The 17047-nt window shown below is 38.7% G+C and overlaps 1 protein-coding gene across 2 annotated transcripts in view; it reads right to left on the bottom strand.

Moving 5' to 3' along the window:
- The window catches only part of OTUD7A (OTU deubiquitinase 7A), a 98684-nt gene that overhangs the window by 57620 nt on the left and 24017 nt on the right, over positions 1-17047 (bottom strand). For both annotated transcript variants that reach the window (XM_050903229.1, XM_050903230.1), the window contains exon 4: positions 4197-4353. The gene's annotated coding sequence lies outside the window, so the exon portion shown is untranslated. The remainder of the gene's footprint in view (positions 1-4196; positions 4354-17047) is intronic.

Raw genomic sequence — 17047 nt, 5'->3', positions numbered from 1 at the left:
AAGACTATTAAAAATGCTAAAACATTCAAGTTACAGCATATTAAAATAAACAGCATTTTTCATTCATCTCTGCCTTAGCCTAGAACCTGTTGATCACTCACACTGGAAGGTTTTCTCTTTCTTAACATTTCATATTTTTATTGATTTTCTTATGTGCAGCTTGTAAATAATTCTGCAACTTGAAGACTCCAACCCAGCTAAACACAGGCACTGTTCATTCAAAGCACAATCATCATATCATTGTCACTGCTCATACACTGAAGTTTAGCAAGTATTTAAATGCTTGGCTAGCCTAGAGCTCTTTTGCCTTACTTACTAATACTAATGTATACACAAGAGAGCTTAGTATTCGTTCTTTTATTTGCCTTGACAATACCACTTCCATAATTTATAGTTTCTCCACTGTACTGGGTCTGGCTGGGATGGAGTTAGTTTTCTTCATTAATTTTCTAGAATTGTGGCTAAACCAGCATTGATCACACATCAATATTTTAGGCATTGCTAAGCAGTGCTTACACAGCCTCAAGGCCTTCTCTGTTTCCTACTCTGCCCCCCCAGTGAGCAGGCTGGGGGTGGACAAGAGGCTGGGAAAGGGGACAGCCAAGACAGCTGACCACAACTGACCAAAGGGATATTCCAGACTATATAACATCATGCTCAGCAGTAAAACTGGAGCAGAGTCTTTCCAAAGTAGCCATTGCTCAGAGACTGGCTGAGCATCAGTCTGCTTGTGAGAGGTGGTGAGTGACTGTCTTTGCATTGCTTGCTTTTTTTCCCCCTTTTCCTTCACTTTAATGAAACTGTCTTTATCTTGATCCATGAGGTTTTTTTCTTGCTTTTGCTGTTCTGATTCTCTCTCTGATCCCACTGGGGGATGAGGAGAGTGAGTGAGCAGCTGGTAGGTGCTTAGTTGCTGGCTGGGGTCAGCAAACTCCAGGGCTTTGTACATCAAACTCCAGGATTTGTTAATGGTCACTTTCAGCTTTTGCTGTTTGCTGTGTTGTTTGTCACTTTGTTTTAATTTGCCTGTCAGAGCTATGATAAAAGCACTAGCCTTGAGTCTAATCTGGTGTTTGGCCCATGTATTGCTGCCATCCCAATACTCTGGGAATCATCTCATGAAGTGAATTAATGATTACACCTTTCTCCTCTTCTCCTCCAGGAGCAACTTTGTAGGGAAATTAAGAATGGCACCTCCTCCTTCTCCTCCAGGGTAGATGTTTCCTACCTTGTTGCAATGGCCCTTCAGTTTCTGAAACATCCCTGCATTGCCAGAATGCTTGCATTATGCGGAAAGATTACAGCTGTCAGCCAGGCAAGCAAGTTATCACCTGGTTGCTCTGCCACTGGGATACTGAGGCCCATAGTCAGAAATTAGAGGGTAAGGAAGCCCAGCAGCTGGGATCCCTGGCTAAGGACCAGGAAATCGGCAAAGGGACTGGAAAAGGGGCAACAATCCACAGCCTCTGGAGGCAGTTCCTGTTGAGTGAGAAGGCAAGGTATCCCCTCAAGGAAGATGTACAAGCTACTAAGGCAAGTGGACCACCATTGAGGAAGGTATCCAGTATCTGAGGGAATTAATGATGGTGGAGGTGATTTACAGCAACCTGGACAACAACCAGTCCTCCAACGATCTGGACGAAATCCAGTGCATGTGGTCCATGTGGCGGAAGTTTGTATGGAACACACTGACACCATATGCCAGCACCCTGGCGATAATGGACTGGACAGGTATCAAGGTACCAACTGTGGATAGACTGGCCTGCCAGCTCTGGCAGTTCAAAGAGAATCTCTCTTCCTCCCCAAACCTGTGGGCCTGTGTCTACCTTGTGCTGTCTACCTTGTCCAGCCTCTCAGAGGATCCTTCTTTTGTGGGGTGTGTGCTGAGGAACAGCAGGCGTTGATTACTACCATGAAGGTGCACGGTCAACGATATCACACCAACTGAGAATTCCTGGTTCCCAGACATGAGCTGATTAATTGACGAGAGAGACAAGGAGCGATCAGCAAGACTCCCTCACCCTGTAATAGTCCCATGTGGCCAGCACAAAAGCCTAATGGTGGGTAGAGGCTAACAGTGGACTACTGCACTGAGCAGTCATGCCACTATTGTGTGCTGCTGTACCGGCCATGCTAGAACTCCGATATGAACTAGAGTCAAAGACAGTCATCAAGTGGGATGCTACAACTGCCACTACCTATGTGTTTTTCTTGATTCCTTTGGCAGCAGACTGCAGGCTACAGTATTCTTTCACATGGAGGGGTGTCCAATACACCTGGAACTGACTGCCCCAGGGACGGAAGCACAGCACTACCATTTCCATGGACAGATACAGATCACAAAGGAAAAGGGTAAAGCCCCGAAACACCCACAGTACATTGACATCATCATTGTATGGGGCAGCACAGTGAAAGAAGTGTTTGAGAAAGGGAAAAGAATAATCCAAATCCTTCTGAAAGCTGGTTTTGCCATAAAACAAAGCAAGGTCAAAGGACCTGCACAAGAGATCCAGTTTTGGGGAATAAAATGGCAAGATGGACATCATATCCCAATGGATGTGATCAATAATATAACAGCCATATTCCCACCACTTAACAAATAAGAAACACAAGCTTTCCTAGGTATTGTGGTTTTCTGGAGAATGCATATTCCAGGTTACAGTCAGATTGCGAGTCCTCTATATCAAGTGACATGAAAGAAGAACTATTCCAACTGGCATCCTGAGCGCTGATAAGCCTTTGAACAGATCAAACAGGAGATAGTATGTGTGGTAGCCCTTGGGCCAGTTGAGGCCTCGGCCTCAACTGGAGCCTACGGTAGAAAGCACTCAGAGAGACTGATGGTCAATCTCCAGGATTTTGGAGCCAAGGGTACAGAGGATCCAGGGTATCGGGTGTATTTCTAGCTTCCTCTATTGTAGTATTTCTATAGTTGAATTTTCGGTGGAGAAGCCACCTCCACAAAAAGAAGCCACCTGCAACAAATATACAGTAAAAACACTTGGGCTGACTGAGGCCCAGCTGGGAGAGGCAAAAAGGAAGGATCTGGCAGGATTTCAACCCTGTTCTTCTTCTGAGAGATGCAATTAGAGTACTAGTTAATACAATCAGGGTACACAAAGGTATTTACTGTTTTTATATCTAATTCTCCATGCCTCCCAAAAAACACCCACCCAACCCAGCCATCTATCCAGGGCTTTCTAAAGTAGTTATTATGTAATACCATCTTAACCATAAAAGAAAAGCACCAACATTTTTTTGCACAAGCGGAGGATGTCAGGTTTCCTTCCTGGAAGGATTTGCCTGTCCCGAGGCAAAGCGACAGCAGCTTACTGTGAGAAAACCAGCATCACACCAATGTGTCACTGCACTGGGTGTCGGTGGCCAGGTTCTGGTAGCGGGGCCTGCAGGGGTGGCCTCTGTGAGGAGAGGTCGGGGCTGCTCCGTGCCGGACTCAGCTGGTTCCAGCCAGCTCTGCAACAACCCACGGCAGAGCACAGCTGAGCCCAGCAGCCAAGCTGGTGGCACCTCTCTAAAAACAGTCCTACTTCACAGGAAATTAGAAGGTTGATTTTAAAAGGAAGAGGAGAAAGAAGGAGCTGATATTACAGTAATTTGTAAGTTTTGTTTTATTTGTTTTATTACTTTGTTTTATTTTGTTGTATGGTCATTTATTGATGATGAATACTGTAGCTACTGTACAGTTTTTACTGTGTTTTTAAACAGTCTGTTGGGGGCAATCTTACCAGAGTACTCTCTTGGGGGCACAATCACCTCAGGACCCATTAGGAAGCAAATCATGTTTTGCATCAAGTGAAACATGACACAATGTCCAGCATGGGAATTTTTCTTGCCAAATCCATGGCTAACAAAAATACATCTGCCCTACTGCATTTTATACCTCCTTTTTTGTTCCTGAAAAAGTGAAACCCATCCTTCTAGGTAATGTTCTCTACAAATATCAAATAAAAATTAAAGCAGGCACTTCAAGAGTAATTGGTGCTAGACAAGCTATTAAGACAGCTGGCATTCAAAACACAGTTGTGCTAAAGGTATCTCCGTACTTCTACCCTGCCTGCACTGCTGCAGAAATAGTGCAAAGCAAAGAAAACAGGATGAAGTTAAATGATACACAACATAAGCAAAAGCGTATGTTTTACTTTCATGCTTGTTATTCATCATTGGTCAAAGTTTACCTTTGAACATGAATTAGATTTTTCCTGTTAATTCCTCCTCACAGGCTCAGTTGCAACTTTACCACGTGCCAAGGGTAAGGACTAGCATGGAGATTTCCTACTGGTAGCAGACGATATTGGTTGGCTCTTGCTTGTACCACAGCTACAGAGAAATAAACTGTGAAAGAAATTGGAAACCAGTTGATTTCACTATTCCTCAAATGAAACACAGTCCTTTCCTACTCCATGTGCAATTACCTGGTTATATTTAACCTTAAAAATGGAATGCCTTTGCTTTCTTAGAAATTGCCTCTTTCTGCAAGTACATATCTCAGGTAGAATACAAACATCATTTACCTTCTGCCCCAGGAGGGTGGGGTCCTTCTCAGCCTCATCGATGGTGACTGCCTGCAAAACCCAACTTACTCCAACAAATTGAAAGTGTATGGGATATGGTTACACAATTACATGTTTTTCAGTACCAAAGCAGATTACACTGTTGCTAATCCTGCCCACTTCACAGTCTTCTGGCCCCTACACTGTACCATTGTATGTTTTATACCACTTCTACTTTTATGCCTTTATACTATTTATATAACTGTATCATTATGTTTGGGCCGCATTAGGATAGCAGGGGAGGTGATCCTTTCCCCTCTATTCAGCCCTCGTGAGACTCATCTGGAGCATCACGTCCATTTCTGGCTCCTCAACACAAGAAAGACATGGACATACTGGAGGAAGAGCAGTGAAGGACCACAAACACACACACACGCACATCTGGATCACCACTGGACAAGGGAAACACTTCTAAAATGTAACATAATGAAGATGTAGTAACAGAAGGAAAGCTGGAAATATTGAGGGGGCTAGCTAAAAAGGAATGCAGACACTTCAGGAAGAGAACTACCTTAGTGGATTATGGCCAAATTCGGCATCTAAGCTTTGTAGCCACTGAATCTCTTTCAATGCAAATGCAGGACAAAAATGCTACTTTTATTTTAAAAAAACAAACAAACAAACCAACTCATACATAGATCCACTGTACTAAACAGCACTAACAGCCATACAAAAAGATCACAAGAACCTGAACAAAATTAATTTCTTTAAGTGACTAGGAGAAAGAATGAAATAAATCTTAACCAGCAGGATGGCAACATATGGCTCAAGCTAAAAGAACCTGCTGCAGGTGAATGATACAAAGCATTAGTGAATTTCAGATAACAATCAGAAGTGACTCAGTAGTATAACAACTGCTGATTTAAAATGCACCAGCTGGGCACTCAAGTACAGTCACTATGTGTGGGGGCTAGACTGATCATAAATTTGGAAAACTGAAGTGCATATCAGTCTGAAGAAGTAAATTCATGAGTTGTCTCAGTATCAGCATTACTTCAGTACTTTCAACAGTAGTATTGAAAAGATATCCTTTTAACAGCAGAAGACAAGACCAATCTCTTTCTGCATTTATGACATCACCCATCACTCAGAATTGCCTCTTGATTACATGATCATCAGAACCTATACAGTAACCATGTCAACAGACGCATTTCATTCTTAACGCATCCCAGCAAAGGTTATGTAAGCTGCCTACGAAGATCTTTTCTACAAAAGAGGTTCTTTCTGACAATGCAGAAAACTGGTAATATCTGTGCATTGACAGCTGATGAAAACACAGCTCACGTGCAACAGAGCCAGAGATAAAGCTAGCCGTTGTTTTACTGAAAAACAATAATTTAAAATGAAATACTATCCAGGTTCCATTATAAAATGATAAATAGCTGTACAGGTAGAAAACATTTGCCTTCTGTTGGGTGCCAAGGAAGCACACCCAATCCAGACCTTCTAAATCCACGACAGTGTGGGCAAGAAGTTTTCTAGTCAAACTCTCCCTCTATACCTGTGCACTATGCCAGATAATTCTCTAGGCTCTGGGTCCTGCAACTGTGCTTAGAACACCTGCACAAAAATATCCATGCTATTTATTTCTTCCTGTCACTCATCAGACCTAAATTAACAGCACAACATAGATTAAGTGTTTATTTAGACAGATGCATCTGAAAAGATGGAAGAATCAATGATGAAACATGTTAATAAACATTAATAATGAAAGAAAACAGAACAAACCCACCACTGATTATCTGAAATAACACTGGTTCACTGTGTTGGATTACTTAAAAATGAAATAAGATCTACAGCACTGTGCTGACTGGAGCTGGACTCCTGCACAGTTTCCATGCAAACTCCAAATTTCAACAGTGCTGAATTAAGTACATCCAATGCTGTAAGAGACAAATAAAATCTCTGCTACACATGTAACTGAGGAGCAACCTGCTGTGGAAACTCATTCCTCATACACTGGTAAGGCTTCACAAAGTCCCTGAAACTTTATAAACTGAATGTGGTGCTACCAAACCCAAATATTAACAGCTATAGTAAGAAAAACAAACAAACACACACACACCCCAAACCCCAAACAAACCCTCCCATCCCCCCCAAAAAAACCCTCTCCCAAACTCAAATACTAGGTTTCCTACTACAGCAGTATTTTACTAACTGTTAGTACTAACTACTAACCATGTACTAACTATTTTCCTTTTTTTTAATGCAGCAAACATCACCTCTCTACCCCATTTTGAAGTCATAATTATCACAGGTGGTCTGGCTACTACTTGTACTACCTCACCCTGAAGAAAAACCTTTACAAAAAGTCTGAAGTATGCACACTGTACACTCTAAAAGCAAGGAGCAGAGTTGGTAGGATCCTCCCTGTATACATTTGAACTAGCACTATTTTTTTCCCCAGAGGGAGTTGTCTTCTCAGCTCTCTAGAATTTGGGGGGGCGGGGGGCACACAACAAACCAAAACCCAACAACAACAACAAAGTCTTTAAAAAAATATTATCTTTGCCAGAAAACTACTGTTAGCTGTGAAAACCCACCCAGATAGAATAGTAAAAACTGCTAAGCCAAAAAATAAAATAAATTGTAAAGGAGGCAGTCACTCAGAAGCCAGATGGCTACCAGACTTACTGTTCTCACCAGATGAACATGGTCTCTCCCCACCTACAAAACCATCACCACCACCTTTGCTCTGGATGGCTAGTCAAAGCATTAACACAACTTACACTTTAAATATACACACTTGGAGGAGATCTAACACTATCATCCATATTATACCCACCTGTCAATAAGCATCACTCCTTTTGTGGTTAACAGTATAGACACACATATATACTCACAGTTTTCCTTTCAAATGTGTCACATGATACACAAACGGCACTTTGAACTGAATGTAAATGGAAACATCTTGACCCTCAAAACACAATGAAGACCTTGGTTTTCACTCACTTTCTCGCCAAATTTCTTCCCTAAATAATTTCTTATTTATACAAGGCAAATACAAGAGGCAATGAAAGGGCATAATTTGTTGTATATTGTAAGAAAAAGCATTTTGAAGCAATTGAAATCAATTTAATACAATCTCAGTTATACTTGATCTTTTCTTCTCCTTTAAGTACCTCTCTCAAAACTGAGCCATACTTGGAAGTAAACAGTCTTCATCTGAATCTAAATTTGACTTCTTCAAAATCAAATAGCCTCACCCAGTTAAACAATATGAAGATTTTTTTCTCCAAACAAGCAGAAAGAGATGCATAGGGCTAACTAATAAAGCAAAAGCAAGTATATTAAAACAAATCCCACGCGTCTAGAATACAAACACCTGACAAAACAGAAGTGAGGAACAGAAAGAAAACAGCACACAAACAGTGCACAGTGGACAAACGCTCAGGAAGACAGAATGACTAAACTGCAACTAAGACCTTTCACTTTCATAATTTTCAAAGAAAGGATGAAATAAGCACCATCAATAATATGCCCAGTCTCAGTGCTCTAGGAAGCCAGTGGAAAGACACTCACCAGTTGCATTAAACCAGTTCCCCCCATGCTTTTTTAAGTTTCCCTGCAGTGTGACAAGGCCAAATGCCTATTAACATTACTGATTCCTCTCAGCTGGTTTGGCAATATACAGGCTAAGTGCAGGCCGTTCTTCTGTTGAATGTTCATGCTGCTTGCATTTTTGGTTATGAAGGCAGAAAGACCCTGTTTGCGCACAGCTCCAGACTTTGAAAGTAATTCTTTCTGACATGCCACATTTGATGGAGAATGTTGTAATTCTACAATCTTGACAATATCATGAAATTGAACCAATGCACTAAATAAGACCATTTCTTACTGAAACATTTAAATTTTTTGATCTCAAGCTGTACAATTTCTCATTCTTTTCTGCATGCAAAATGTATTTACTTACAGTTTCACAGAGACTTTCATTTGTTAGTAAGCCAGAGAGTTTTTATTTGGTTATTACATTTCTAAAGCTGCTCCGCTCTTCATTAGATAACACTTTGCCAAACGTTCACATACAAGATAAAAACTATTAAGGGACAAACTGTAATTAAACAATCAAGTCCATTAGAGAAGATTTGTTTAGGAGGGGAACAACAGCTTTAAGGGAACTGGTAGTTAATGTAGGCACTCAGCTTTTCAGATTGCCTAGTAGGAATACCATGCATGTGTGAGAGTAGCTAATTGTTCAGAGCATTTGTTGCTCAGGTAAAAGGTGATTAAATGTTAAGATATAGGACTAATCTGAAAAATAGAAAGATAATGCTCTGCCCAGAGTAGCTGAAAGGAACTACATTGAATTTCTAATGTTTTTGCACCAGTGAAGACACAATCTTGTGAATACTGTGGTTTGCCTACAGGAAGGCTACCTTATTCCCAACGTGAAATTTCTCCCTACCCTTTATTTGGGTTAACTTCAACATTATTTGACACACTGTGACCTCAATTCAGTAAACTTTTTGTATTCAGAGCAACCCTTCAATTATGCTTTGTTACAGTGTTCCCCTGAATAGCTGGGGAGTTTATCTCTATGTTTAGATACCTGTATTTTTATTTCTGTAGAGATACAGTCAGGTCTGCGTCCAAGACATAGTTGGAAAAATCAGAAACAACTACTCATACAAACATGTTTCTGTTTTCCAGTATTCAAAATGGAACTAGAAGGTAAAAACAAAAGACAGATATTGGCAAAGCCTCTTCTGGAATCCTGGGAGCAAGTTCAATAACTTATGTTTCAGAGAGATCACCTCAGACTGAAACGGGTGAAATGAAAGGCTACAGGTCATCAGCAGTTAAGCGTTTTATCTTAGGACAAGTCACTAAAAGAGCCTGGACTGCAGAGCCAATGAAACAAGGCTGAGAACTGGATTGAAACTGCTCTTCATAAATACACTGAGCCCCAAGCAAATATAGTCTGGAAATAAAGAGCGACAGAAGTACTGGGAACAATCTTTCCTTAGAAGCTGGGGATAAAATACTGAATTATTTCAAAAAATTGAGCTACCTAAGTACATGTAAAGTGCAATACAACATCCTGCAGTGACAGGAAACCAGACTTTAAAAACTGGGTAGTTTTCTTGCAATCCTGTGGCCTGTTTTTTAACACTACCGAATTAGCTGAGTTTCTAGGAAACTCTTTCAGGGGTTATTCTCACTGGGCAATGGAATAAGATGGTTCTCATTGCAACGTTAAAACAATTTCTATATGACAAAAATCTGTATTGAACCTTTTCCCTTTCTCTCTATAATTTCCACTTGGAAAATTATATAAGCAATTTACACATGCGTAGGAATTTGCTTACTTTGTAATAGGACATACACATATGGATGGGGTTTAGATACAGATGCAAAGAAAATATCAGAAGTTTAAAAGTGAGATTCTTCCTGAAAACAAGTTTATACAGTAATTTACATTGGTGAAAAACAACACCTTAAATTCACAACAGTATTTTATAACCCCTTTTCAAGGGTCATAGTGATTATACATGAAGAATTGGCATAAGAACAAGTTGTATCTTTGGAAAAAAGTCTTCTCCTCCCTGGTTTCTGGTTTACTAATAAACAAATGTGTAGCATATATTAAAATATAGACTATATTGTAAATGTTTATCTTTGTATGTAAATATTGAGGATGTAATACAGTGTATCAATAAAAAGATACGCGATTGCCTAAACAACATACCAAGCTTAGTTGACAGGGTTTTTTCCTCTGTACAATTTGACCCGTTTTTTTAAAACTTACACTCCATTGGTAAAACATGTAAGCACTAGCTATAGGAATTCACGCATCTTTACTAAGCTGATGATAATTATACATCTGATAAGTGGTTTTATTAAAAAAACCCAACAAACACTAGTATATGACCATATTGCTAAAAGTGTAACCACATTTAGTTTTTGTGGTGTGGAGCAAGCATGGCAAACTCATACACGTTAAAGTGTTAATAGCTCACATAAAGGTCATGTAATTCTCTACCTCTACAATTCTCTACCTTTCAAAGGAACTTAATGGCAAGTCAATGTTATTTTCCAGAACATATGTCTTGTTTTGTTCCCTGTCAACTAAACTGCTATTAATTTATGGCAGGAAAGTAAAAATTAATACTTTTTACACGGACAAGAATACTGTTAAAATATTAGACTCCAAATTCTAACAGAAATACTGGTTCAAGATACCAAACACTGAAGAAAAATGGAAGAATTCCCAAAGAGCTAAGCAAAGTATGTGCAATGAGAAAATTTCATTGATGTTTTATATAGTTGTAACAGTATGGTGTAAACTGTAAGTGTATATTGAGTCACATTCACCTAAAACACTTCTAGATAAATCATTATAGTAGCGCTTCAAAAACCCGCAGAACCATGTGCTCAGTTTTAAGCACATGCCGAAATCCTAACCAAATCAGAGATAAAAAGACTGTGCTGCTTTGGTACCCCAGGCAGTGTAATGGACCAATTGCTACTGATTTGAATCCCCTGCCTTAGCATTTCTCCAAGAATTTTACAAGTCCCAAGTATCCTATCAGAGGATTGAAGAGCTTTTTTTGTTTGATTTCCCTCTAGTAATGAAATTATACCTGTTCTGCCACAGCCTATATCACTGCCATTCAGCCCAAATTTCTACCTGGAATCTACAGCTGGGGCCCCGCTAAACAGCAACTCAGGCTGTAACACCAACTACGCAAAGACATTTTAGCCTTTTACCTGTAGGAGCAATACAGCTTTTGACGTGATCATTTTCCCTTTGTTTCTTTAGTACTTAGCACTCTCCTTGGTCTTTAGATCCTTTTTAAAAAAAAAAAAAAAAATATCAAAAGCTCTCTTACATGACAAGGGAACAGCTGGGGGTAGAAGTGTTCTGCTGACAGACCACAGCATGATCATTTAAGAAAGTGGAGAGAGGGTGTTTTTCGCTAACTGTAAAATTTGCTCGCTGGTCTGAAATGTACTTTTTCTCTCAGATTCACAAGGAATAGCCTAAATCAATTCTTCTTTTTCCTCTTAGACTATGAGCAGAGAATTACAGTTGAAGCTAAGAAGGATATTTTATTTTGATTAGTAAGGTGGCAGAAGGCAAGCCTACTAGTAATATCAGTGCCCCATACATTATTTACATAAATGCAAATATAAAAAACCCCAACAAAACAAACAAACCAACCCCACCCCAAAACCAGTCCACAGTCTTAAATTAGCACCTCAATAAACTGCACAGGCTTGTTCCAACACACTACTATCTTGCTTGTTCTTTATCTTTGTTTTGCACTAGGATGAAAACTTGCTGGTACCATCCAGCATAGTTGAATTTTTTGGTAAGGATGACCAGAGCTGTTCTGTCACCTTATCTTCTTTTGAAGCATTAGAACGTATTTAGGCTTGAGAAACTTGCAAAATGATGTACACGTACAAATCCTGGCCTTCCATCTTTCACTTGTTACTGCTGATTCCAGTCAGCCAGAAAATGCCACTTGGGATCATGCACTGGTGAAGGAGATGCAGAAGTATGGAAGATAACACTGTCTTAACACTTTGAACTTGTCTGCTGCAGATACCTTTAAACTTTTTAATCTAGCATGTTCCAGCAAGACTGACTATTCTCCTGATACATCATCACCATGGTCTTCTATCACTGACAGTACAGGTTTGGCTTTATTACCTAGCTGCTAATGCCAGTAGCTATCTCTGAATGTATATTTAGTTGTGGGCATCTCAGAGTGAACCCCTGCTTGTAACGGAACTGAAGCCAACCCTTTTTTAGGTTGGGGCTTTTTGGGGTTTTTTTGGGGTTTTTTTTCTTTTTTGTTTTTTTTTGTGTGTGTGTGAAAATTATACAGCTAGTAAGTTTAAGTCATAAATGGACTAAAATATTGCTTCTTAATACAGTTTGTTGGTTTACAGAACTAAAGGGCATTACAGATTACAAAGCAGGCAATCTCGCTGCATTTGCACAATGCAGATACAGTTATGAAGTATATTCTTGCCCTGTTTGTTTTGAATCTATAAACTTCTCCTCCAAAAGCTACAGGCGACTCCTTGCCCAAAGTTTGCATAATTATGCAAACAACTACTAATGGATAGTTAAGATTAATTATAAAAGTCTACTTCAAATTTTCAGCAAATGAAAAGGAAATAATTCTATTCAGGACACTGTTATGAGTTAAACAGAAGCTACCTGAATAATCTCTTGACCGAAATGCTCACTCTAATTTATTTGAAAACCTCCAAATGTTTCTGAAAATGTTAATTACTTTGAATTAGTCTCACATTTGACAATTGTTTCATTGTTCTTTTCTTGTTTCTTTAATCCTGAAGGTTTAAACTTTGGCAGTTTAACATCTATATTTGTTTAAATACCAATGGATGAAAACCTCTGTATGGCCCTTCATAAATTCACGTTGCTCAGTTCTTCTCTTCTTGATACATTTGTATACTTATAATTAAATTAATTTTACTGCTTGCAGAAAGAATAGCTTATTTTCTTATTTTTCTTGGTCCTTTGAATTTAAGTGGCCCAGCAATTTGGCAACTACATTTAACAGAGATTTGCTGTTATCTTGGATTCAAATGGGGGTTTGTGTATCAATAAGAATCCAGTATTTAGACAGCCACAAGCCGTGTGTCATTTGCAGATGAGTATATTACCCAATCAATGCACTACTAGAGTGACTACACTAAATCAATAACGCTTATTTATGTATTACTTCTATAAAATATATCCTTGGACAAATCTACCATAGTGATTAAGTTAAGTCAAAACTGGAACACTCTAACATTGAATTCTGAAAGGGAAAATTTCAGCAACAACTACCTTTCCCAGAGGGAAAGAAAAGGGGGGGGGGGGGGGGGGGGGGGGGGGGGGGGCGGGGAAAGAAGAAAAAAATATTTTTCTTGAAGAGTGTATATTTTTGCATACAATTTTCTTCTGGTTTCTTTTTGTTTGTTGGTTGATTGGTTGGTTTTTAACAAGTGTTAGTATGACTATAGTACTTCATCCTGGAAGCATGATTTTTTTTTTTTTTTTTTTTTAATCAACTAAAAAATAACCAGGAGGAAGAACTCAATTTCAGACAAATTCCAAAGCAGAAGCTACATAATGTGAAGTATTTTAAAATTCCAGCCTGACTGATGACAGCTGTACATGACATTGTACAAGTCTCAAAATTTAAAAGGAGAAACTTTCTGGCAAATTACTCAACAGCATCTCTAGCTATATGAAGAAAGGTGTACAGATTTGTAATTCAATTTATTTATTTACCATGATCCAGTAATTGGAAGGAGGAAAACAAACACATGGGGTTCAGAGAAAAGTTATGTCCGAGAGGAGAAAGCAGAGGTAAAACATGACTGCACAGTCTAATAAACCACATAGAAATCAATTCAGGCACATAAAGGTATGTAGCTAGTGCTACTCTAGATATCATATAGTATCTTCTGGGTTTCAGCTGCTACTCCAGAAGTATATGGGTCTGCGTCATATTTGCTAGTCCCATGTGGCTATCCCAGATGATACAGAGCTTTCAAAATGGCAATACACATCTATGTGTAAGTCGGGTACCTCAATCACCTATTTCTACCTATACTACTTATCAGATGCATATTTAGGTACCTGAATCACACCTGAAATACTGAAAGATCCAGGACTTGGGGATTTTTAAATTTTTATTTATTTATTTATTTAAATGTTCACCTTAATTTGTCAAGACTGCACAAGACCATAAATAAATACAAACAACTGGACAGAAATTCTGACATCAAGTTTTTCCAGAAAGTTCTTAAGTTCTCAAGACAGTTTTTTCCTAGACACAATGACTTTAGTTGAAAAGACGCGCAGTGTCTCAATAAACACATTCAAATAGAATCTCGCTCTGTTTCCTAACAAAAGTAGCTCTCAGGTGATTGAGTGACAAATAACAAAACTGGTTACAAAGAAATATTCCACACCTTTTGTTCACTCAGGACGTCCTAGCTCCCTCTGCAGTGATTTCACTGTTCCCAGAGATTCCAGACCTTCAACTTCTACAACATCTCTCTAGTATTGCCCTAACTTGCATGGCACTCATGCTGCCTACCAGCAGGATACTCCAGTCCACCAGAAATTCAAATTTGACCATAAATCCCTGGACACAAGGCAGCTTTTTCACACAATGCATAAAGCCGCTTAAGCCAAACACTCTCAGAACAGATCTCACAGATCATAGTAGACTTAATAATTGAAGAGTAGTTATTTATGCTCAGACTCCTATATCACAGAATTTTAAAGGCCAATTAAAAAAGACCATATCTCTTAAGTATTTAACTTTTACACTTTGTATTCATCCCATTCACATTAGATTAAAGATTACTTCACCAGCCTCCACCTGTTTTGTTTTAAACAGACTTTTATCTTCAAATAGCTTCCAGTTTTAGCTGCCAAGAATATGAAGATGAAAGCCAGTTTTTAACCTCACAGTCAGAACATCTCCCATAGAACTAATTGTATATTATACACATTTATCACAGATGAGGTGGACCTAAATTTTGCAATCTGTTTTGTATGACTAAGCCCATGCTGCTCACAGAACTCCAATGAAAGAAACAAAATATTATTCAGGAAACATATCTGTACAAACTGTACCATTTAAGCTATAGTACACTTCACCAAAATGCTCCTTAACGCCTCTGTACTGAGCTAGGAAGACCAGCTCCTAAGTCATACAAGCACCTTTGATCTGACTCCATTCAAATTAGCTGCACTTGACTGAGTTCTACCACCAGAACGGCAAATCACTCCATTAAGAGGCACTGCATAATTACATTATAGAAAGGACATGTGATCACAACTTATCTGCAATAATAACCACCCAGTTCTGCAAAATCTGTAAAAAATACTTTAAAAAGTTGCTGGATGGATAAGATCTTGACAGCAGACGTAGTTACAGTGATGAATTAGAAGGCATTAGTTGAAGCAGCTAAAATGATGGTACCTACCTAACAAAAGGTAACATGCACTAGACCTGATGGCAAAGTGGGGTATTTATATGTTAATTATATAACGTGGACTCTCAAAACATGTAAGATAACAAGACATTTACTGACTAGTACAATTATGGGCCATCTACCTTCTCTACCTTCTCAAGTATAAAATATCAGTTATAGGAACAAAAGGTGAAGAACAAGAAAGACAAATAAAAGCTCCAATCAGGCATTATTACTAAGGTTTTGGCTACACAATGGAACTCAGGAAAATTAACCCAAATTAATTTAACTGGATTTGTCCATGTCCATTAAATTCCTTTGCAAACACTTTCATCTGGGAATAAAACGTGGCCTTAATTTGGTTTGGCTCATCTTGCCTTCAAAGTGAATTAAACTAAATTCACTGGAGGCCACTTTGATTATGAATGGGAGAGTGCACACAGAGACTTGGTTGGATTTAAGCTGCCCTCTTTAAATTCCTACATTTAGTTGACTTGCATGAATTTTCCTCAGTATCTTGTGTAGACAAGCCCTGAACTGATACATTAGACACAGAAGTGAAAACATAGAGAATGAGGGAAGCTATGCTGAAGAGTCCTCAGACAACACACTAAACCCCTGTAGAAACCATTGAAGAAGAGCTATTATCCAAGAGAAGAGAATTGTTCAACTAGGTTAAGTTCCGTTCTAGGAAGAATACCCCCAAAGTTCAGAGACCAACTGGGAAGTATTTTAAAAACGCAGCTACATTTCAGTTTTCAGAAATGCTATTCATTTAAAATGTCTACTATTTGCTTATTTATTTGAATTATTTGAAGATAGAACTATTGATAAAGGACATCACTAAATCATCTTTTAAGGTGATTTATTTAAGAATTAGAAGTTATAACCTATTATTGGAGGCTAAGATAAAGAAAGTAGAAAAGAAAAATTGAAAAGATCACGCTGTGTTTAAGAGCTATGGCACACTCCCACTGAAGAAACACTATGGAAAGCTAGAGACACTCAATACCTTAAAATACCTGAGTCCCCATAAAATGTTCTGAAACACCTACAGTCACTGATAACACTGATAACACCTGAGAGGTCCTTTACTTGCACTCCACCACTGATGGCAGCCTAGCAAAAAGCACAGCACCAGTCCTACGTCAGATGCACATGCAGGAGGATTAATTCATCTGCTCAGATGTTCTGCTGGAACATTTTTACAACTGTATTTTCATGGAGATTCAGAGAGTTTTCATAACACTATTGTTCTTACTCAAGAATGATTACATTCTTAAAGGGAAAAAATATCATAGATAAACGAGAATTCCACAGAAATAGGGATCCAGAACTGAAATAAAGCAACGAGCAGGAGACAGAGCCTTTCCAGGTAAGGATCCTCTATATCCCTTCATCAGTATTTTTTCAGGATAAAACAACACCATTGCTATAATGTTTTTGCTTTCATACAGGACAACAGATAAAGAGAAAGAATGTAAGGCAATTATAGTGTTTCCCTTATTTTATTCACA

The sequence above is a fragment of the Gymnogyps californianus genome, chromosome 11 (assembly GCF_018139145.2).
Source record: "Gymnogyps californianus isolate 813 chromosome 11, ASM1813914v2, whole genome shotgun sequence".
Classification (NCBI taxonomy): Eukaryota; Metazoa; Chordata; class Aves; order Accipitriformes; family Cathartidae; genus Gymnogyps; species Gymnogyps californianus.
The sequence above is the reverse complement of the archived record's forward strand: the minus strand, read 5'-3'. Positions and strand labels throughout refer to the sequence as shown.